Raw genomic sequence first — 20,246 nt, 5'->3', positions numbered from 1 at the left:
GTCTTGTGTAGGCGTGGGTTTGTCTCCCTCTCGCTCTCTCTCCCTAAGATGTGTCCGGCATAGGCCAGGGTGCCACTCGAGGCCCAAACCAATTCTGGTTATCGCTTCTCGGCCTTTTGGCTAAGATCAAGTGTAGTATCTGTTCTTATCAGTTTAATATCTGATACGTCCCCTATCTGGGGACCATATATTAAATGGATTTTTAGAACAGGGAGATGGAAAAAGAGCTTGCTCTGTCCACTCCACGCATTGACCTGGTATTGCAGTACCTCCAGGAACGGTGCACCCCTTCTTAACCCAGTTTCCAAAAGCAGAACTCAATTCACCTGATTCATATTAGCCCGATTTAATGAATTGGAAGAAAGCATACGTCTTCATATGCACCTCAATTTGGCCCATTCACTTTTCACACTTCCTCCTTTTGTTTTTTATCTTTCACACTTTTGACTTTCTTTATTCATCCAAATAGCAAACTCATCACCACTCAACCTGACCAACTCGGCTATGTCCCCGTGCTGCAGTTCTCTGTCTTATCTAGATCATTTGCAATTGAATGGAATAGATCCCTTTTGGACAAAGTGGATTCACCTGCTGCTGCAGTGACCACAGGTGTGATAAGATCTAGAATTGGCATCTGGTGCGATCTCTCCGCTTCCACTCCAAAGAAAGTTACCTGTTTATTCCTATCATGCATTGGTTTTTGGGGTTTTCTTTGAGTAATGATGATCTCTTTAGTAGTCTGTTGGCGCCCTCTCCTGGAGGAATAGTTTGCTTGCTCTTGGACATTCTAAAAGAGAGGTCATGATAGACATTGAGCTTCTGAGCTCAATTGGGGACAGTCATGGGTGATGAATGTTTGCAACCTACTGCGAAGCCTCATACCGCAATATAAGGAACGTCAAATACTAAGAAAGGGCGGCCTATGAAAGAATTACTACTTTCAATAAGTACACTTAAACGGCTAATTGGGAATAGAAAAACTGTAAAAAGCCCTCTGAGAAAGCCCCCCTCTAACCTTTGATAGTAAGCTTTTCTGTAGTCTGCCTGTTGATGTATTTTCCGTTTGAACTGTGCACAACATGAAGAGACGGAACACTGGCGGCTTGTCACAATGCCCCCCGATGACATCACAATAGCGCTGCTGCCTAGAAAACAAGCTGCGCAGAAGAAGTTGTTCTTTGGGTGGGAGGGTGGGCTAGTGGAAGGAGGGGGCAATCTCTTTTTTTCCCGGGTGGTAGGGGGATGACAGGAGAAGGGAAGCGGGTGGTGAGAAAGGTACAGAGGGCAGGGTTTGGGGGCTGGGAAGGAAAGGGAAAAGATTAGGGTTTGGGGATGATGAAAGGGCTTTCTACGGGTAAGGATGGCAAAGGGTGGCAGTGACGGAAAGTCAGGCAACCTGTCCTGTCCGTCTTTTTGTATCGTGAATTGGAAAGACTGCAAGGGGGAGGGGAGTTGCTTGCGCCCTAAAGGAGGAGTTATTCAGATTCATTGCAGTGGGCGGCGGCTGCAAAACGCACCATTCTTCTTGTTTTTGCTCTGCAAAGCAGCCTTTTCAAGGGTTGGCTTGGGTGACAAAATGTCTTGTGTAGGCGTGGGTTTGTCTCCCTCTCGCTCTCTCTCCCTAAGATGTGTCCGGCATAGGCCAGGGTGCCACTCGAGGCCCAAACCAATTCTGGTTATCGCTTCTCGGCCTTTTGGCTAAGATCAAGTGTAGTATCTGTTCTTATCAGTTTAATATCTGATACGTCCCCTATCTGGGGACCATATATTAAATGGATTTTTAGAACAGGGAGATGGAAAAAGAGCTTGCTCTGTCCACTCCACGCATTGACCTGGTATTGCAGTACCTCCAGGAACGGTGCACCCCTTCTTAACCCAGTTTCCAAAAGCAGAACTCAATTCACCTGATTCATATTAGCCCGATTTAATGAATTGGAAGAAAGCATACGTCTTCATATGCACCTCAATTTGGCCCATTCACTTTTCACACTTCCTCCTTTTGTTTTTTATCTTTCACACTTTTGACTTTCTTTATTCATCCAAATAGCAAACTCATCACCACTCAACCTGACCAACTCGGCTATGTCCCCGTGCTGCAGTTCTCTGTCTTATCTAGATCATTTGCAATTGAATGGAATAGATCCCTTTTGGACAAAGTGGATTCACCTGCTGCTGCAGTGACCACAGGTGTGATAAGATCTAGAATTGGCATCTGGTGCGATCTCTCCGCTTCCACTCCAAAGAAAGTTACCTGTTTATTCCTATCATGCATTGGTTTTTGGGGTTTTCTTTGAGTAATGATGATCTCTTTAGTAGTCTGTTGGCGCCCTCTCCTGGAGGAATAGTTTGCTTGCTCTTGGACATTCTAAAAGAGAGGTCATGATAGACATTGAGCTTCTGAGCTCAATTGGGGACAGTCATGGGTGATGAATGTTTGCAACCTACTGCGAAGCCTCATACCGCAATATAAGGAACGTCAAATACTAAGAAAGGGCGGCCTATGAAAGAATTACTACTTTCAATAAGTACACTTAAACGGCTAATTGGGAATAGAAAAACTGTAAAAAGCCCTCTGAGAAAGCCCCCCTCTAACCTTTGATAGTAAGCTTTTCTGTAGTCTGCCTGTTGATGTATTTTCCGTTTGAACTGTGCACAACATGAAGAGACGGAACACTGGCGGCTTGTCACAATGCCCCCCGATGACATCACAATAGCGCTGCTGCCTAGAAAACAAGCTGCGCAGAAGAAGTTGTTCTTTGGGTGGGAGGGTGGGCTAGTGGAAGGAGGGGGCAATCTCTTTTTTTCCCGGGTGGTAGGGGGATGACAGGAGAAGGGAAGCGGGTGGTGAGAAAGGTACAGAGGGCAGGGTTTGGGGGCTGGGAAGGAAAGGGAAAAGATTAGGGTTTGGGGATGATGAAAGGGCTTTCTACGGGTAAGGATGGCAAAGGGTGGCAGTGACGGAAAGTCAGGCAACCTGTCCTGTCCGTCTTTTTGTATCGTGAATTGGAAAGACTGCAAGGGGGAGGGGAGTTGCTTGCGCCCTAAAGGAGGAGTTATTCAGATTCATTGCAGTGGGCGGCGGCTGCAAAACGCACCATTCTTCTTGTTTTTGCTCTGCAAAGCAGCCTTTTCAAGGGTTGGCTTGGGTGACAAAATGTCTTGTGTAGGCGTGGGTTTGTCTCCCTCTCGCTCTCTCTCCCTAAGATGTGTCCGGCATAGGCCAGGGTGCCACTCGAGGCCCAAACCAATTCTGGTTATCGCTTCTCGGCCTTTTGGCTAAGATCAAGTGTAGTATCTGTTCTTATCAGTTTAATATCTGATACGTCCCCTATCTGGGGACCATATATTAAATGGATTTTTAGAACAGGGAGATGGAAAAAGAGCTTGCTCTGTCCACTCCACGCATTGACCTGGTATTGCAGTACCTCCAGGAACGGTGCACCCCTTCTTAACCCAGTTTCCAAAAGCAGAACTCAATTCACCTGATTCATATTAGCCCGATTTAATGAATTGGAAGAAAGCATACGTCTTCATATGCACCTCAATTTGGCCCATTCACTTTTCACACTTCCTCCTTTTGTTTTTTATCTTTCACACTTTTGACTTTCTTTATTCATCCAAATAGCAAACTCATCACCACTCAACCTGACCAACTCGGCTATGTCCCCGTGCTGCAGTTCTCTGTCTTATCTAGATCATTTGCAATTGAATGGAATAGATCCCTTTTGGACAAAGTGGATTCACCTGCTGCTGCAGTGACCACAGGTGTGATAAGATCTAGAATTGGCATCTGGTGCGATCTCTCCGCTTCCACTCCAAAGAAAGTTACCTGTTTATTCCTATCATGCATTGGTTTTTGGGGTTTTCTTTGAGTAATGATGATCTCTTTAGTAGTCTGTTGGCGCCCTCTCCTGGAGGAATAGTTTGCTTGCTCTTGGACATTCTAAAAGAGAGGTCATGATAGACATTGAGCTTCTGAGCTCAATTGGGGACAGTCATGGGTGATGAATGTTTGCAACCTACTGCGAAGCCTCATACCGCAATATAAGGAACGTCAAATACTAAGAAAGGGCGGCCTATGAAAGAATTACTACTTTCAATAAGTACACTTAAACGGCTAATTGGGAATAGAAAAACTGTAAAAAGCCCTCTGAGAAAGCCCCCCTCTAACCTTTGATAGTAAGCTTTTCTGTAGTCTGCCTGTTGATGTATTTTCCGTTTGAACTGTGCACAACATGAAGAGACGGAACACTGGCGGCTTGTCACAATGCCCCCCGATGACATCACAATAGCGCTGCTGCCTAGAAAACAAGCTGCGCAGAAGAAGTTGTTCTTTGGGTGGGAGGGTGGGCTAGTGGAAGGAGGGGGCAATCTCTTTTTTTCCCGGGTGGTAGGGGGATGACAGGAGAAGGGAAGCGGGTGGTGAGAAAGGTACAGAGGGCAGGGTTTGGGGGCTGGGAAGGAAAGGGAAAAGATTAGGGTTTGGGGATGATGAAAGGGCTTTCTACGGGTAAGGATGGCAAAGGGTGGCAGTGACGGAAAGTCAGGCAACCTGTCCTGTCCGTCTTTTTGTATCGTGAATTGGAAAGACTGCAAGGGGGAGGGGAGTTGCTTGCGCCCTAAAGGAGGAGTTATTCAGATTCATTGCAGTGGGCGGCGGCTGCAAAACGCACCATTCTTCTTGTTTTTGCTCTGCAAAGCAGCCTTTTCAAGGGTTGGCTTGGGTGACAAAATGTCTTGTGTAGGCGTGGGTTTGTCTCCCTCTCGCTCTCTCTCCCTAAGATGTGTCCGGCATAGGCCAGGGTGCCACTCAAGGCCCAAACCAATTCTGGTTATCGCTTCTCGGCCTTTTGGCTAAGATCAAGTGTAGTATCTGTTCTTATCAGTTTAATATCTGATACGTCCCCTATCTGGGGACCATATATTAAATGGATTTTTAGAACAGGGAGATGGAAAAAGAGCTTGCTCTGTCCACTCCACGCATTGACCTGGTATTGCAGTACCTCCAGGAACGGTGCACCCCTTCTTAACCCAGTTTCCAAAAGCAGAACTCAATTCACCTGATTCATATTAGCCCGATTTAATGAATTGGAAGAAAGCATACGTCTTCATATGCACCTCAATTTGGCCCATTCACTTTTCACACTTCCTCCTTTTGTTTTTTATCTTTCACACTTTTGACTTTCTTTATTCATCCAAATAGCAAACTCATCACCACTCAACCTGACCAACTCGGCTATGTCCCCGTGCTGCAGTTCTCTGTCTTATCTAGATCATTTGCAATTGAATGGAATAGATCCCTTTTGGACAAAGTGGATTCACCTGCTGCTGCAGTGACCACAGGTGTGATAAGATCTAGAATTGGCATCTGGTGCGATCTCTCCGCTTCCACTCCAAAGAAAGTTACCTGTTTATTCCTATCATGCATTGGTTTTTGGGGTTTTCTTTGAGTAATGATGATCTCTTTAGTAGTCTGTTGGCGCCCTCTCCTGGAGGAATAGTTTGCTTGCTCTTGGACATTCTAAAAGAGAGGTCATGATAGACATTGAGCTTCTGAGCTCAATTGGGGACAGTCATGGGTGATGAATGTTTGCAACCTACTGCGAAGCCTCATACCGCAATATAAGGAACGTCAAATACTAAGAAAGGGCGGCCTATGAAAGAATTACTACTTTCAATAAGTACACTTAAACGGCTAATTGGGAATAGAAAAACTGTAAAAAGCCCTCTGAGAAAGCCCCCCTCTAACCTTTGATAGTAAGCTTTTCTGTAGTCTGCCTGTTGATGTATTTTCCGTTTGAACTGTGCACAACATGAAGAGACGGAACACTGGCGGCTTGTCACAATGCCCCCCGATGACATCACAATAGCGCTGCTGCCTAGAAAACAAGCTGCGCAGAAGAAGTTGTTCTTTGGGTGGGAGGGTGGGCTAGTGGAAGGAGGGGGCAATCTCTTTTTTTCCCGGGTGGTAGGGGGATGACAGGAGAAGGGAAGCGGGTGGTGAGAAAGGTACAGAGGGCAGGGTTTGGGGGCTGGGAAGGAAAGGGAAAAGATTAGGGTTTGGGGATGATGAAAGGGCTTTCTACGGGTAAGGATGGCAAAGGGTGGCAGTGACGGAAAGTCAGGCAACCTGTCCTGTCCGTCTTTTTGTATCGTGAATTGGAAAGACTGCAAGGGGGAGGGGAGTTGCTTGCGCCCTAAAGGAGGAGTTATTCAGATTCATTGCAGTGGGCGGCGGCTGCAAAACGCACCATTCTTCTTGTTTTTGCTCTGCAAAGCAGCCTTTTCAAGGGTTGGCTTGGGTGACAAAATGTCTTGTGTAGGCGTGGGTTTGTCTCCCTCTCGCTCTCTCTCCCTAAGATGTGTCCGGCATAGGCCAGGGTGCCACTCAAGGCCCAAACCAATTCTGGTTATCGCTTCTCGGCCTTTTGGCTAAGATCAAGTGTAGTATCTGTTCTTATCAGTTTAATATCTGATACGTCCCCTATCTGGGGACCATATATTAAATGGATTTTTAGAACAGGGAGATGGAAAAAGAGCTTGCTCTGTCCACTCCACGCATTGACCTGGTATTGCAGTACCTCCAGGAACGGTGCACCCCTTCTTAACCCAGTTTCCAAAAGCAGAACTCAATTCACCTGATTCATATTAGCCCGATTTAATGAATTGGAAGAAAGCATACGTCTTCATATGCACCTCAATTTGGCCCATTCACTTTTCACACTTCCTCCTTTTGTTTTTTATCTTTCACACTTTTGACTTTCTTTATTCATCCAAATAGCAAACTCATCACCACTCAACCTGACCAACTCGGCTATGTCCCCGTGCTGCAGTTCTCTGTCTTATCTAGATCATTTGCAATTGAATGGAATAGATCCCTTTTGGACAAAGTGGATTCACCTGCTGCTGCAGTGACCACAGGTGTGATAAGATCTAGAATTGGCATCTGGTGCGATCTCTCCGCTTCCACTCCAAAGAAAGTTACCTGTTTATTCCTATCATGCATTGGTTTTTGGGGTTTTCTTTGAGTAATGATGATCTCTTTAGTAGTCTGTTGGCGCCCTCTCCTGGAGGAATAGTTTGCTTGCTCTTGGACATTCTAAAAGAGAGGTCATGATAGACATTGAGCTTCTGAGCTCAATTGGGGACAGTCATGGGTGATGAATGTTTGCAACCTACTGCGAAGCCTCATACCGCAATATAAGGAACGTCAAATACTAAGAAAGGGCGGCCTATGAAAGAATTACTACTTTCAATAAGTACACTTAAACGGCTAATTGGGAATAGAAAAACTGTAAAAAGCCCTCTGAGAAAGCCCCCCTCTAACCTTTGATAGTAAGCTTTTCTGTAGTCTGCCTGTTGATGTATTTTCCGTTTGAACTGTGCACAACATGAAGAGACGGAACACTGGCGGCTTGTCACAATGCCCCCCGATGACATCACAATAGCGCTGCTGCCTAGAAAACAAGCTGCGCAGAAGAAGTTGTTCTTTGGGTGGGAGGGTGGGCTAGTGGAAGGAGGGGGCAATCTCTTTTTTTCCCGGGTGGTAGGGGGATGACAGGAGAAGGGAAGCGGGTGGTGAGAAAGGTACAGAGGGCAGGGTTTGGGGGCTGGGAAGGAAAGGGAAAAGATTAGGGTTTGGGGATGATGAAAGGGCTTTCTACGGGTAAGGATGGCAAAGGGTGGCAGTGACGGAAAGTCAGGCAACCTGTCCTGTCCGTCTTTTTGTATCGTGAATTGGAAAGACTGCAAGGGGGAGGGGAGTTGCTTGCGCCCTAAAGGAGGAGTTATTCAGATTCATTGCAGTGGGCGGCGGCTGCAAAACGCACCATTCTTCTTGTTTTTGCTCTGCAAAGCAGCCTTTTCAAGGGTTGGCTTGGGTGACAAAATGTCTTGTGTAGGCGTGGGTTTGTCTCCCTCTCGCTCTCTCTCCCTAAGATGTGTCCGGCATAGGCCAGGGTGCCACTCGAGGCCCAAACCAATTCTGGTTATCGCTTCTCGGCCTTTTGGCTAAGATCAAGTGTAGTATCTGTTCTTATCAGTTTAATATCTGATACGTCCCCTATCTGGGGACCATATATTAAATGGATTTTTAGAACAGGGAGATGGAAAAAGAGCTTGCTCTGTCCACTCCACGCATTGACCTGGTATTGCAGTACCTCCAGGAACGGTGCACCCCTTCTTAACCCAGTTTCCAAAAGCAGAACTCAATTCACCTGATTCATATTAGCCCGATTTAATGAATTGGAAGAAAGCATACGTCTTCATATGCACCTCAATTTGGCCCATTCACTTTTCACACTTCCTCCTTTTGTTTTTTATCTTTCACACTTTTGACTTTCTTTATTCATCCAAATAGCAAACTCATCACCACTCAACCTGACCAACTCGGCTATGTCCCCGTGCTGCAGTTCTCTGTCTTATCTAGATCATTTGCAATTGAATGGAATAGATCCCTTTTGGACAAAGTGGATTCACCTGCTGCTGCAGTGACCACAGGTGTGATAAGATCTAGAATTGGCATCTGGTGCGATCTCTCCGCTTCCACTCCAAAGAAAGTTACCTGTTTATTCCTATCATGCATTGGTTTTTGGGGTTTTCTTTGAGTAATGATGATCTCTTTAGTAGTCTGTTGGCGCCCTCTCCTGGAGGAATAGTTTGCTTGCTCTTGGACATTCTAAAAGAGAGGTCATGATAGACATTGAGCTTCTGAGCTCAATTGGGGACAGTCATGGGTGATGAATGTTTGCAACCTACTGCGAAGCCTCATACCGCAATATAAGGAACGTCAAATACTAAGAAAGGGCGGCCTATGAAAGAATTACTACTTTCAATAAGTACACTTAAACGGCTAATTGGGAATAGAAAAACTGTAAAAAGCCCTCTGAGAAAGCCCCCCTCTAACCTTTGATAGTAAGCTTTTCTGTAGTCTGCCTGTTGATGTATTTTCCGTTTGAACTGTGCACAACATGAAGAGACGGAACACTGGCGGCTTGTCACAATGCCCCCCGATGACATCACAATAGCGCTGCTGCCTAGAAAACAAGCTGCGCAGAAGAAGTTGTTCTTTGGGTGGGAGGGTGGGCTAGTGGAAGGAGGGGGCAATCTCTTTTTTTCCCGGGTGGTAGGGGGATGACAGGAGAAGGGAAGCGGGTGGTGAGAAAGGTACAGAGGGCAGGGTTTGGGGGCTGGGAAGGAAAGGGAAAAGATTAGGGTTTGGGGATGATGAAAGGGCTTTCTACGGGTAAGGATGGCAAAGGGTGGCAGTGACGGAAAGTCAGGCAACCTGTCCTGTCCGTCTTTTTGTATCGTGAATTGGAAAGACTGCAAGGGGGAGGGGAGTTGCTTGCGCCCTAAAGGAGGAGTTATTCAGATTCATTGCAGTGGGCGGCGGCTGCAAAACGCACCATTCTTCTTGTTTTTGCTCTGCAAAGCAGCCTTTTCAAGGGTTGGCTTGGGTGACAAAATGTCTTGTGTAGGCGTGGGTTTGTCTCCCTCTCGCTCTCTCTCCCTAAGATGTGTCCGGCATAGGCCAGGGTGCCACTCGAGGCCCAAACCAATTCTGGTTATCGCTTCTCGGCCTTTTGGCTAAGATCAAGTGTAGTATCTGTTCTTATCAGTTTAATATCTGATACGTCCCCTATCTGGGGACCATATATTAAATGGATTTTTAGAACAGGGAGATGGAAAAAGAGCTTGCTCTGTCCACTCCACGCATTGACCTGGTATTGCAGTACCTCCAGGAACGGTGCACCCCTTCTTAACCCAGTTTCCAAAAGCAGAACTCAATTCACCTGATTCATATTAGCCCGATTTAATGAATTGGAAGAAAGCATACGTCTTCATATGCACCTCAATTTGGCCCATTCACTTTTCACACTTCCTCCTTTTGTTTTTTATCTTTCACACTTTTGACTTTCTTTATTCATCCAAATAGCAAACTCATCACCACTCAACCTGACCAACTCGGCTATGTCCCCGTGCTGCAGTTCTCTGTCTTATCTAGATCATTTGCAATTGAATGGAATAGATCCCTTTTGGACAAAGTGGATTCACCTGCTGCTGCAGTGACCACAGGTGTGATAAGATCTAGAATTGGCATCTGGTGCGATCTCTCCGCTTCCACTCCAAAGAAAGTTACCTGTTTATTCCTATCATGCATTGGTTTTTGGGGTTTTCTTTGAGTAATGATGATCTCTTTAGTAGTCTGTTGGCGCCCTCTCCTGGAGGAATAGTTTGCTTGCTCTTGGACATTCTAAAAGAGAGGTCATGATAGACATTGAGCTTCTGAGCTCAATTGGGGACAGTCATGGGTGATGAATGTTTGCAACCTACTGCGAAGCCTCATACCGCAATATAAGGAACGTCAAATACTAAGAAAGGGCGGCCTATGAAAGAATTACTACTTTCAATAAGTACACTTAAACGGCTAATTGGGAATAGAAAAACTGTAAAAAGCCCTCTGAGAAAGCCCCCCTCTAACCTTTGATAGTAAGCTTTTCTGTAGTCTGCCTGTTGATGTATTTTCCGTTTGAACTGTGCACAACATGAAGAGACGGAACACTGGCGGCTTGTCACAATGCCCCCCGATGACATCACAATAGCGCTGCTGCCTAGAAAACAAGCTGCGCAGAAGAAGTTGTTCTTTGGGTGGGAGGGTGGGCTAGTGGAAGGAGGGGGCAATCTCTTTTTTTCCCGGGTGGTAGGGGGATGACAGGAGAAGGGAAGCGGGTGGTGAGAAAGGTACAGAGGGCAGGGTTTGGGGGCTGGGAAGGAAAGGGAAAAGATTAGGGTTTGGGGATGATGAAAGGGCTTTCTACGGGTAAGGATGGCAAAGGGTGGCAGTGACGGAAAGTCAGGCAACCTGTCCTGTCCGTCTTTTTGTATCGTGAATTGGAAAGACTGCAAGGGGGAGGGGAGTTGCTTGCGCCCTAAAGGAGGAGTTATTCAGATTCATTGCAGTGGGCGGCGGCTGCAAAACGCACCATTCTTCTTGTTTTTGCTCTGCAAAGCAGCCTTTTCAAGGGTTGGCTTGGGTGACAAAATGTCTTGTGTAGGCGTGGGTTTGTCTCCCTCTCGCTCTCTCTCCCTAAGATGTGTCCGGCATAGGCCAGGGTGCCACTCGAGGCCCAAACCAATTCTGGTTATCGCTTCTCGGCCTTTTGGCTAAGATCAAGTGTAGTATCTGTTCTTATCAGTTTAATATCTGATACGTCCCCTATCTGGGGACCATATATTAAATGGATTTTTAGAACAGGGAGATGGAAAAAGAGCTTGCTCTGTCCACTCCACGCATTGACCTGGTATTGCAGTACCTCCAGGAACGGTGCACCCCTTCTTAACCCAGTTTCCAAAAGCAGAACTCAATTCACCTGATTCATATTAGCCCGATTTAATGAATTGGAAGAAAGCATACGTCTTCATATGCACCTCAATTTGGCCCATTCACTTTTCACACTTCCTCCTTTTGTTTTTTATCTTTCACACTTTTGACTTTCTTTATTCATCCAAATAGCAAACTCATCACCACTCAACCTGACCAACTCGGCTATGTCCCCGTGCTGCAGTTCTCTGTCTTATCTAGATCATTTGCAATTGAATGGAATAGATCCCTTTTGGACAAAGTGGATTCACCTGCTGCTGCAGTGACCACAGGTGTGATAAGATCTAGAATTGGCATCTGGTGCGATCTCTCCGCTTCCACTCCAAAGAAAGTTACCTGTTTATTCCTATCATGCATTGGTTTTTGGGGTTTTCTTTGAGTAATGATGATCTCTTTAGTAGTCTGTTGGCGCCCTCTCCTGGAGGAATAGTTTGCTTGCTCTTGGACATTCTAAAAGAGAGGTCATGATAGACATTGAGCTTCTGAGCTCAATTGGGGACAGTCATGGGTGATGAATGTTTGCAACCTACTGCGAAGCCTCATACCGCAATATAAGGAACGTCAAATACTAAGAAAGGGCGGCCTATGAAAGAATTACTACTTTCAATAAGTACACTTAAACGGCTAATTGGGAATAGAAAAACTGTAAAAAGCCCTCTGAGAAAGCCCCCCTCTAACCTTTGATAGTAAGCTTTTCTGTAGTCTGCCTGTTGATGTATTTTCCGTTTGAACTGTGCACAACATGAAGAGACGGAACACTGGCGGCTTGTCACAATGCCCCCCGATGACATCACAATAGCGCTGCTGCCTAGAAAACAAGCTGCGCAGAAGAAGTTGTTCTTTGGGTGGGAGGGTGGGCTAGTGGAAGGAGGGGGCAATCTCTTTTTTTCCCGGGTGGTAGGGGGATGACAGGAGAAGGGAAGCGGGTGGTGAGAAAGGTACAGAGGGCAGGGTTTGGGGGCTGGGAAGGAAAGGGAAAAGATTAGGGTTTGGGGATGATGAAAGGGCTTTCTACGGGTAAGGATGGCAAAGGGTGGCAGTGACGGAAAGTCAGGCAACCTGTCCTGTCCGTCTTTTTGTATCGTGAATTGGAAAGACTGCAAGGGGGAGGGGAGTTGCTTGCGCCCTAAAGGAGGAGTTATTCAGATTCATTGCAGTGGGCGGCGGCTGCAAAACGCACCATTCTTCTTGTTTTTGCTCTGCAAAGCAGCCTTTTCAAGGGTTGGCTTGGGTGACAAAATGTCTTGTGTAGGCGTGGGTTTGTCTCCCTCTCGCTCTCTCTCCCTAAGATGTGTCCGGCATAGGCCAGGGTGCCACTCGAGGCCCAAACCAATTCTGGTTATCGCTTCTCGGCCTTTTGGCTAAGATCAAGTGTAGTATCTGTTCTTATCAGTTTAATATCTGATACGTCCCCTATCTGGGGACCATATATTAAATGGATTTTTAGAACAGGGAGATGGAAAAAGAGCTTGCTCTGTCCACTCCACGCATTGACCTGGTATTGCAGTACCTCCAGGAACGGTGCACCCCTTCTTAACCCAGTTTCCAAAAGCAGAACTCAATTCACCTGATTCATATTAGCCCGATTTAATGAATTGGAAGAAAGCATACGTCTTCATATGCACCTCAATTTGGCCCATTCACTTTTCACACTTCCTCCTTTTGTTTTTTATCTTTCACACTTTTGACTTTCTTTATTCATCCAAATAGCAAACTCATCACCACTCAACCTGACCAACTCGGCTATGTCCCCGTGCTGCAGTTCTCTGTCTTATCTAGATCATTTGCAATTGAATGGAATAGATCCCTTTTGGACAAAGTGGATTCACCTGCTGCTGCAGTGACCACAGGTGTGATAAGATCTAGAATTGGCATCTGGTGCGATCTCTCCGCTTCCACTCCAAAGAAAGTTACCTGTTTATTCCTATCATGCATTGGTTTTTGGGGTTTTCTTTGAGTAATGATGATCTCTTTAGTAGTCTGTTGGCGCCCTCTCCTGGAGGAATAGTTTGCTTGCTCTTGGACATTCTAAAAGAGAGGTCATGATAGACATTGAGCTTCTGAGCTCAATTGGGGACAGTCATGGGTGATGAATGTTTGCAACCTACTGCGAAGCCTCATACCGCAATATAAGGAACGTCAAATACTAAGAAAGGGCGGCCTATGAAAGAATTACTACTTTCAATAAGTACACTTAAACGGCTAATTGGGAATAGAAAAACTGTAAAAAGCCCTCTGAGAAAGCCCCCCTCTAACCTTTGATAGTAAGCTTTTCTGTAGTCTGCCTGTTGATGTATTTTCCGTTTGAACTGTGCACAACATGAAGAGACGGAACACTGGCGGCTTGTCACAATGCCCCCCGATGACATCACAATAGCGCTGCTGCCTAGAAAACAAGCTGCGCAGAAGAAGTTGTTCTTTGGGTGGGAGGGTGGGCTAGTGGAAGGAGGGGGCAATCTCTTTTTTTCCCGGGTGGTAGGGGGATGACAGGAGAAGGGAAGCGGGTGGTGAGAAAGGTACAGAGGGCAGGGTTTGGGGGCTGGGAAGGAAAGGGAAAAGATTAGGGTTTGGGGATGATGAAAGGGCTTTCTACGGGTAAGGATGGCAAAGGGTGGCAGTGACGGAAAGTCAGGCAACCTGTCCTGTCCGTCTTTTTGTATCGTGAATTGGAAAGACTGCAAGGGGGAGGGGAGTTGCTTGCGCCCTAAAGGAGGAGTTATTCAGATTCATTGCAGTGGGCGGCGGCTGCAAAACGCACCATTCTTCTTGTTTTTGCTCTGCAAAGCAGCCTTTTCAAGGGTTGGCTTGGGTGACAAAATGTCTTGTGTAGGCGTGGGTTTGTCTCCCTCTCGCTCTCTCTCCCTAAGATGTGTCCGGCATAGGCCAGGGTGCCACTCGAGGCCCAAACCAATTCTGGTTATCGCTTCTCGGCCTTTTGGCTAAGATCAAGTGTAGTATCTGTTCTTATCAGTTTAATATCTGATACGTCCCCTATCTGGGGACCATATATTAAATGGATTTTTAGAACAGGGAGATGGAAAAAGAGCTTGCTCTGTCCACTCCACGCATTGACCTGGTATTGCAGTACCTCCAGGAACGGTGCACCCCTTCTTAACCCAGTTTCCAAAAGCAGAACTCAATTCACCTGATTCATATTAGCCCGATTTAATGAATTGGAAGAAAGCATACGTCTTCATATGCACCTCAATTTGGCCCATTCACTTTTCACACTTCCTCCTTTTGTTTTTTATCTTTCACACTTTTGACTTTCTTTATTCATCCAAATAGCAAACTCATCACCACTCAACCTGACCAACTCGGCTATGTCCCCGTGCTGCAGTTCTCTGTCTTATCTAGATCATTTGCAATTGAATGGAATAGATCCCTTTTGGACAAAGTGGATTCACCTGCTGCTGCAGTGACCACAGGTGTGATAAGATCTAGAATTGGCATCTGGTGCGATCTCTCCGCTTCCACTCCAAAGAAAGTTACCTGTTTATTCCTATCATGCATTGGTTTTTGGGGTTTTCTTTGAGTAATGATGATCTCTTTAGTAGTCTGTTGGCGCCCTCTCCTGGAGGAATAGTTTGCTTGCTCTTGGACATTCTAAAAGAGAGGTCATGATAGACATTGAGCTTCTGAGCTCAATTGGGGACAGTCATGGGTGATGAATGTTTGCAACCTACTGCGAAGCCTCATACCGCAATATAAGGAACGTCAAATACTAAGAAAGGGCGGCCTATGAAAGAATTACTACTTTCAATAAGTACACTTAAACGGCTAATTGGGAATAGAAAAACTGTAAAAAGCCCTCTGAGAAAGCCCCCCTCTAACCTTTGATAGTAAGCTTTTCTGTAGTCTGCCTGTTGATGTATTTTCCGTTTGAACTGTGCACAACATGAAGAGACGGAACACTGGCGGCTTGTCACAATGCCCCCCGATGACATCACAATAGCGCTGCTGCCTAGAAAACAAGCTGCGCAGAAGAAGTTGTTCTTTGGGTGGGAGGGTGGGCTAGTGGAAGGAGGGGGCAATCTCTTTTTTTCCCGGGTGGTAGGGGGATGACAGGAGAAGGGAAGCGGGTGGTGAGAAAGGTACAGAGGGCAGGGTTTGGGGGCTGGGAAGGAAAGGGAAAAGATTAGGGTTTGGGGATGATGAAAGGGCTTTCTACGGGTAAGGATGGCAAAGGGTGGCAGTGACGGAAAGTCAGGCAACCTGTCCTGTCCGTCTTTTTGTATCGTGAATTGGAAAGACTGCAAGGGGGAGGGGAGTTGCTTGCGCCCTAAAGGAGGAGTTATTCAGATTCATTGCAGTGGGCGGCGGCTGCAAAACGCACCATTCTTCTTGTTTTTGCTCTGCAAAGCAGCCTTTTCAAGGGTTGGCTTGGGTGACAAAATGTCTTGTGTAGGCGTGGGTTTGTCTCCCTCTCGCTCTCTCTCCCTAAGATGTGTCCGGCATAGGCCAGGGTGCCACTCGAGGCCCAAACCAATTCTGGTTATCGCTTCTCGGCCTTTTGGCTAAGATCAAGTGTAGTATCTGTTCTTATCAGTTTAATATCTGATACGTCCCCTATCTGGGGACCATATATTAAATGGATTTTTAGAACAGGGAGATGGAAAAAGAGCTTGCTCTGTCCACTCCACGCATTGACCTGGTATTGCAGTACCTCCAGGAACGGTGCACCCCTTCTTAACCCAGTTTCCAAAAGCAGAACTCAATTCACCTGATTCATATTAGCCCGATTTAATGAATTGGAAGAAAGCATACGTCTTCATATGCACCTCAATTTGGCCCATTCACTTTTCACACTTCCTCCTTTTGTTTTTTATCTTTCACACTTTTGACTTTCTTTATTCATCCAAATAGCAAACTCATCACCACTCAACCTGACCAACTCGGCTATGTCCCCGTGCTGCAGTTCTCTGTCTTATCTAGATCATTTGCAATTGAATGGAATAGATCCCTTTTGGACAAAGTGGATTCACCTGCTGCTGCAGTGACCACAGGTGTGATAAGATCTAGAATTGGCATCTGGTGCGATCTCTCCGCTTCCACTCCAAAGAAAGTTACCTGTTTATTCCTATCATGCATTGGTTTTTGGGGTTTTCTTTGAGTAATGATGATCTCTTTAGTAGTCTGTTGGCGCCCTCTCCTGGAGGAATAGTTTGCTTGCTCTTGGACATTCTAAAAGAGAGGTCATGATAGACATTGAGCTTCTGAGCTCAATTGGGGACAGTCATGGGTGATGAATGTTTGCAACCTACTGCGAAGCCTCATACCGCAATATAAGGAACGTCAAATACTAAGAAAGGGCGGCCTATGAAAGAATTACTACTTTCAATAAGTACACTTAAACGGCTAATTGGGAATAGAAAAACTGTAAAAAGCCCTCTGAGAAAGCCCCCCTCTAACCTTTGATAGTAAGCTTTTCTGTAGTCTGCCTGTTGATGTATTTTCCGTTTGAACTGTGCACAACATGAAGAGACGGAACACTGGCGGCTTGTCACAATGCCCCCCGATGACATCACAATAGCGCTGCTGCCTAGAAAACAAGCTGCGCAGAAGAAGTTGTTCTTTGGGTGGGAGGGTGGGCTAGTGGAAGGAGGGGGCAATCTCTTTTTTTCCCAGGTGGTAGGGGGATGACAGGAGAAGGGAAGCGGGTGGTGAGAAAGGTACAGAGGGCAGGGTTTGGGGGCTGGGAAGGAAAGGGAAAAGATTAGGGTTTGGGGATGATGAAAGGGCTTTCTACGGGTAAGGATGGCAAAGGGTGGCAGTGACGGAAAGTCAGGCAACCTGTCCTGTCCGTCTTTTTGTATCGTGAATTGGAAAGACTGCAAGGGGGAGGGGAGTTGCTTGCGCCCTAAAGGAGGAGTTATTCAGATTCATTGCAGTGGGCGGCGGCTGCAAAACGCACCATTCTTCTTGTTTTTGCTCTGCAAAGCAGCCTTTTCAAGGGTTGGCTTGGGTGACAAAATGTCTTGTGTAGGCGTGGGTTTGTCTCCCTCTCGCTCTCTCTCCCTAAGATGTGTCCGGCATAGGCCAGGGTGCCACTCGAGGCCCAAACCAATTCTGGTTATCGCTTCTCGGCCTTTTGGCTAAGATCAAGTGTAGTATCTGTTCTTATCAGTTTAATATCTGATACGTCCCCTATCTGGGGACCATATATTAAATGGATTTTTAGAACAGGGAGATGGAAAAAGAGCTTGCTCTGTCCACTCCACGCATTGACCTGGTATTGCAGTACCTCCAGGAACGGTGCACCCCTTCTTAACCCAGTTTCCAAAAGCAGAACTCAATTCACCTGATTCATATTAGCCCGATTTAATGAATTGGAAGAAAGCATACGTCTTCATATGCACCTCAATTTGGCCCATTCACTTTTCACACTTCCTCCTTTTGTTTTTTATCTTTCACACTTTTGACTTTCTTTATTCATCCAAATAGCAAACTCATCACCACTCAACCTGACCAACTCGGCTATGTCCCCGTGCTGCAGTTCTCTGTCTTATCTAGATCATTTGCAATTGAATGGAATAGATCCCTTTTGGACAAAGTGGATTCACCTGCTGCTGCAGTGACCACAGGTGTGATAAGATCTAGAATTGGCATCTGGTGCGATCTCTCCGCTTCCACTCCAAAGAAAGTTACCTGTTTATTCCTATCATGCATTGGTTTTTGGGGTTTTCTTTGAGTAATGATGATCTCTTTAGTAGTCTGTTGGCGCCCTCTCCTGGAGGAATAGTTTGCTTGCTCTTGGACATTCTAAAAGAGAGGTCATGATAGACATTGAGCTTCTGAGCTCAATTGGGGACAGTCATGGGTGATGAATGTTTGCAACCTACTGCGAAGCCTCATACCGCAATATAAGGAACGTCAAATACTAAGAAAGGGCGGCCTATGAAAGAATTACTACTTTCAATAAGTACACTTAAACGGCTAATTGGGAATAGAAAAACTGTAAAAAGCCCTCTGAGAAAGCCCCCCTCTAACCTTTGATAGTAAGCTTTTCTGTAGTCTGCCTGTTGATGTATTTTCCGTTTGAACTGTGCACAACATGAAGAGACGGAACACTGGCGGCTTGTCACAATGCCCCCCGATGACATCACAATAGCGCTGCTGCCTAGAAAACAAGCTGCGCAGAAGAAGTTGTTCTTTGGGTGGGAGGGTGGGCTAGTGGAAGGAGGGGGCAATCTCTTTTTTTCCCGGGTGGTAGGGGGATGACAGGAGAAGGGAAGCGGGTGGTGAGAAAGGTACAGAGGGCAGGGTTTGGGGGCTGGGAAGGAAAGGGAAAAGATTAGGGTTTGGGGATGATGAAAGGGCTTTCTACGGGTAAGGATGGCAAAGGGTGGCAGTGACGGAAAGTCAGGCAACCTGTCCTGTCCGTCTTTTTGTATCGTGAATTGGAAAGACTGCAAGGGGGAGGGGAGTTGCTTGCGCCCTAAAGGAGGAGTTATTCAGATTCATTGCAGTGGGCGGCGGCTGCAAAACGCACCATTCTTCTTGTTTTTGCTCTGCAAAGCAGCCTTTTCAAGGGTTGGCTTGGGTGACAAAATGTCTTGTGTAGGCGTGGGTTTGTCTCCCTCTCGCTCTCTCTCCCTAAGATGTGTCCGGCATAGGCCAGGGTGCCACTCGAGGCCCAAACCAATTCTGGTTATCGCTTCTCGGCCTTTTGGCTAAGATCAAGTGTAGTATCTGTTCTTATCAGTTTAATATCTGATACGTCCCCTATCTGGGGACCATATATTAAATGGATTTTTAGAACAGGGAGATGGAAAAAGAGCTTGCTCTGTCCACTCCACGCATTGACCTGGTATTGCAGTACCTCCAGGAACGGTGCACCCCTTCTTAACCCAGTTTCCAAAAGCAGAACTCAATTCACCTGATTCATATTAGCCCGATTTAATGAATTGGAAGAAAGCATACGTCTTCATATGCACCTCAATTTGGCCCATTCACTTTTCACACTTCCTCCTTTTGTTTTTTATCTTTCACACTTTTGACTTTCTTTATTCATCCAAATAGCAAACTCATCACCACTCAACCTGACCAACTCGGCTATGTCCCCGTGCTGCAGTTCTCTGTCTTATCTAGATCATTTGCAATTGAATGGAATAGATCCCTTTTGGACAAAGTGGATTCACCTGCTGCTGCAGTGACCACAGGTGTGATAAGATCTAGAATTGGCATCTGGTGCGATCTCTCCGCTTCCACTCCAAAGAAAGTTACCTGTTTATTCCTATCATGCATTGGTTTTTGGGGTTTTCTTTGAGTAATGATGATCTCTTTAGTAGTCTGTTGGCGCCCTCTCCTGGAGGAATAGTTTGCTTGCTCTTGGACATTCTAAAAGAGAGGTCATGATAGACATTGAGCTTCTGAGCTCAATTGGGGACAGTCATGGGTGATGAATGTTTGCAACCTACTGCGAAGCCTCATACCGCAATATAAGGAACGTCAAATACTAAGAAAGGGCGGCCTATGAAAGAATTACTACTTTCAATAAGTACACTTAAACGGCTAATTGGGAATAGAAAAACTGTAAAAAGCCCTCTGAGAAAGCCCCCCTCTAACCTTTGATAGTAAGCTTTTCTGTAGTCTGCCTGTTGATGTATTTTCCGTTTGAACTGTGCACAACATGAAGAGACGGAACACTGGCGGCTTGTCACAATGCCCCCCGATGACATCACAATAGCGCTGCTGCCTAGAAAACAAGCTGCGCAGAAGAAGTTGTTCTTTGGGTGGGAGGGTGGGCTAGTGGAAGGAGGGGGCAATCTCTTTTTTTCCCGGGTGGTAGGGGGATGACAGGAGAAGGGAAGCGGGTGGTGAGAAAGGTACAGAGGGCAGGGTTTGGGGGCTGGGAAGGAAA

The 20,246-nt window shown here is 46.2% G+C and overlaps 13 non-coding genes across 13 annotated transcripts; all 13 read left to right on the top strand.

Annotated features, from left to right (window-relative positions):
- Window positions 1-100: 100 nt before the first annotated feature.
- LOC142266521 (U2 spliceosomal RNA) lies at window positions 101-291 on the top strand. The gene has a single exon (XR_012732592.1). It is a non-coding gene; the product is annotated as a U2 spliceosomal RNA (small nuclear RNA).
- A 1,387-nt stretch (window positions 292-1,678) lies between these two features.
- Window positions 1,679-1,869, top strand: LOC142266520 (U2 spliceosomal RNA). Its single transcript, XR_012732591.1, has one exon. It is a non-coding gene; the product is annotated as a U2 spliceosomal RNA (small nuclear RNA).
- Window positions 1,870-3,256: 1,387 nt separating this feature from the next.
- On the top strand, window positions 3,257-3,447 carry LOC142266519 (U2 spliceosomal RNA). Its single transcript, XR_012732590.1, has one exon. It is a non-coding gene; the product is annotated as a U2 spliceosomal RNA (small nuclear RNA).
- A 1,387-nt stretch (window positions 3,448-4,834) lies between these two features.
- On the top strand, window positions 4,835-5,025 carry LOC142266518 (U2 spliceosomal RNA). The gene has a single exon (XR_012732589.1). It is a non-coding gene; the product is annotated as a U2 spliceosomal RNA (small nuclear RNA).
- Window positions 5,026-6,412: 1,387 nt separating this feature from the next.
- LOC142266517 (U2 spliceosomal RNA) lies at window positions 6,413-6,603 on the top strand. Its single transcript, XR_012732588.1, has one exon. It is a non-coding gene; the product is annotated as a U2 spliceosomal RNA (small nuclear RNA).
- Window positions 6,604-7,990: 1,387 nt separating this feature from the next.
- LOC142266509 (U2 spliceosomal RNA) lies at window positions 7,991-8,181 on the top strand. The gene has a single exon (XR_012732584.1). It is a non-coding gene; the product is annotated as a U2 spliceosomal RNA (small nuclear RNA).
- Window positions 8,182-9,568: 1,387 nt separating this feature from the next.
- LOC142266497 (U2 spliceosomal RNA) lies at window positions 9,569-9,759 on the top strand. Its single transcript, XR_012732573.1, has one exon. It is a non-coding gene; the product is annotated as a U2 spliceosomal RNA (small nuclear RNA).
- Window positions 9,760-11,146: 1,387 nt separating this feature from the next.
- On the top strand, window positions 11,147-11,337 carry LOC142266485 (U2 spliceosomal RNA). The gene has a single exon (XR_012732562.1). It is a non-coding gene; the product is annotated as a U2 spliceosomal RNA (small nuclear RNA).
- Window positions 11,338-12,724: 1,387 nt separating this feature from the next.
- On the top strand, window positions 12,725-12,915 carry LOC142266473 (U2 spliceosomal RNA). The gene has a single exon (XR_012732551.1). It is a non-coding gene; the product is annotated as a U2 spliceosomal RNA (small nuclear RNA).
- A 1,387-nt stretch (window positions 12,916-14,302) lies between these two features.
- Window positions 14,303-14,493, top strand: LOC142266560 (U2 spliceosomal RNA). The gene has a single exon (XR_012732627.1). It is a non-coding gene; the product is annotated as a U2 spliceosomal RNA (small nuclear RNA).
- Window positions 14,494-15,880: 1,387 nt separating this feature from the next.
- LOC142266548 (U2 spliceosomal RNA) lies at window positions 15,881-16,071 on the top strand. The gene has a single exon (XR_012732616.1). It is a non-coding gene; the product is annotated as a U2 spliceosomal RNA (small nuclear RNA).
- Window positions 16,072-17,458: 1,387 nt separating this feature from the next.
- On the top strand, window positions 17,459-17,649 carry LOC142266536 (U2 spliceosomal RNA). The gene has a single exon (XR_012732605.1). It is a non-coding gene; the product is annotated as a U2 spliceosomal RNA (small nuclear RNA).
- A 1,387-nt stretch (window positions 17,650-19,036) lies between these two features.
- LOC142266524 (U2 spliceosomal RNA) lies at window positions 19,037-19,227 on the top strand. Its single transcript, XR_012732594.1, has one exon. It is a non-coding gene; the product is annotated as a U2 spliceosomal RNA (small nuclear RNA).
- The last annotated feature ends 1,019 nt before the right edge of the window (window positions 19,228-20,246 follow it).

This window comes from Anomaloglossus baeobatrachus, unplaced genomic scaffold, assembly GCF_048569485.1.
Source record: "Anomaloglossus baeobatrachus isolate aAnoBae1 unplaced genomic scaffold, aAnoBae1.hap1 Scaffold_2862, whole genome shotgun sequence".
NCBI lineage: Eukaryota > Metazoa > Chordata > Amphibia > Anura > Aromobatidae > Anomaloglossus > Anomaloglossus baeobatrachus.
This window is presented reverse-complemented; position numbering and strand designations above follow the sequence as displayed.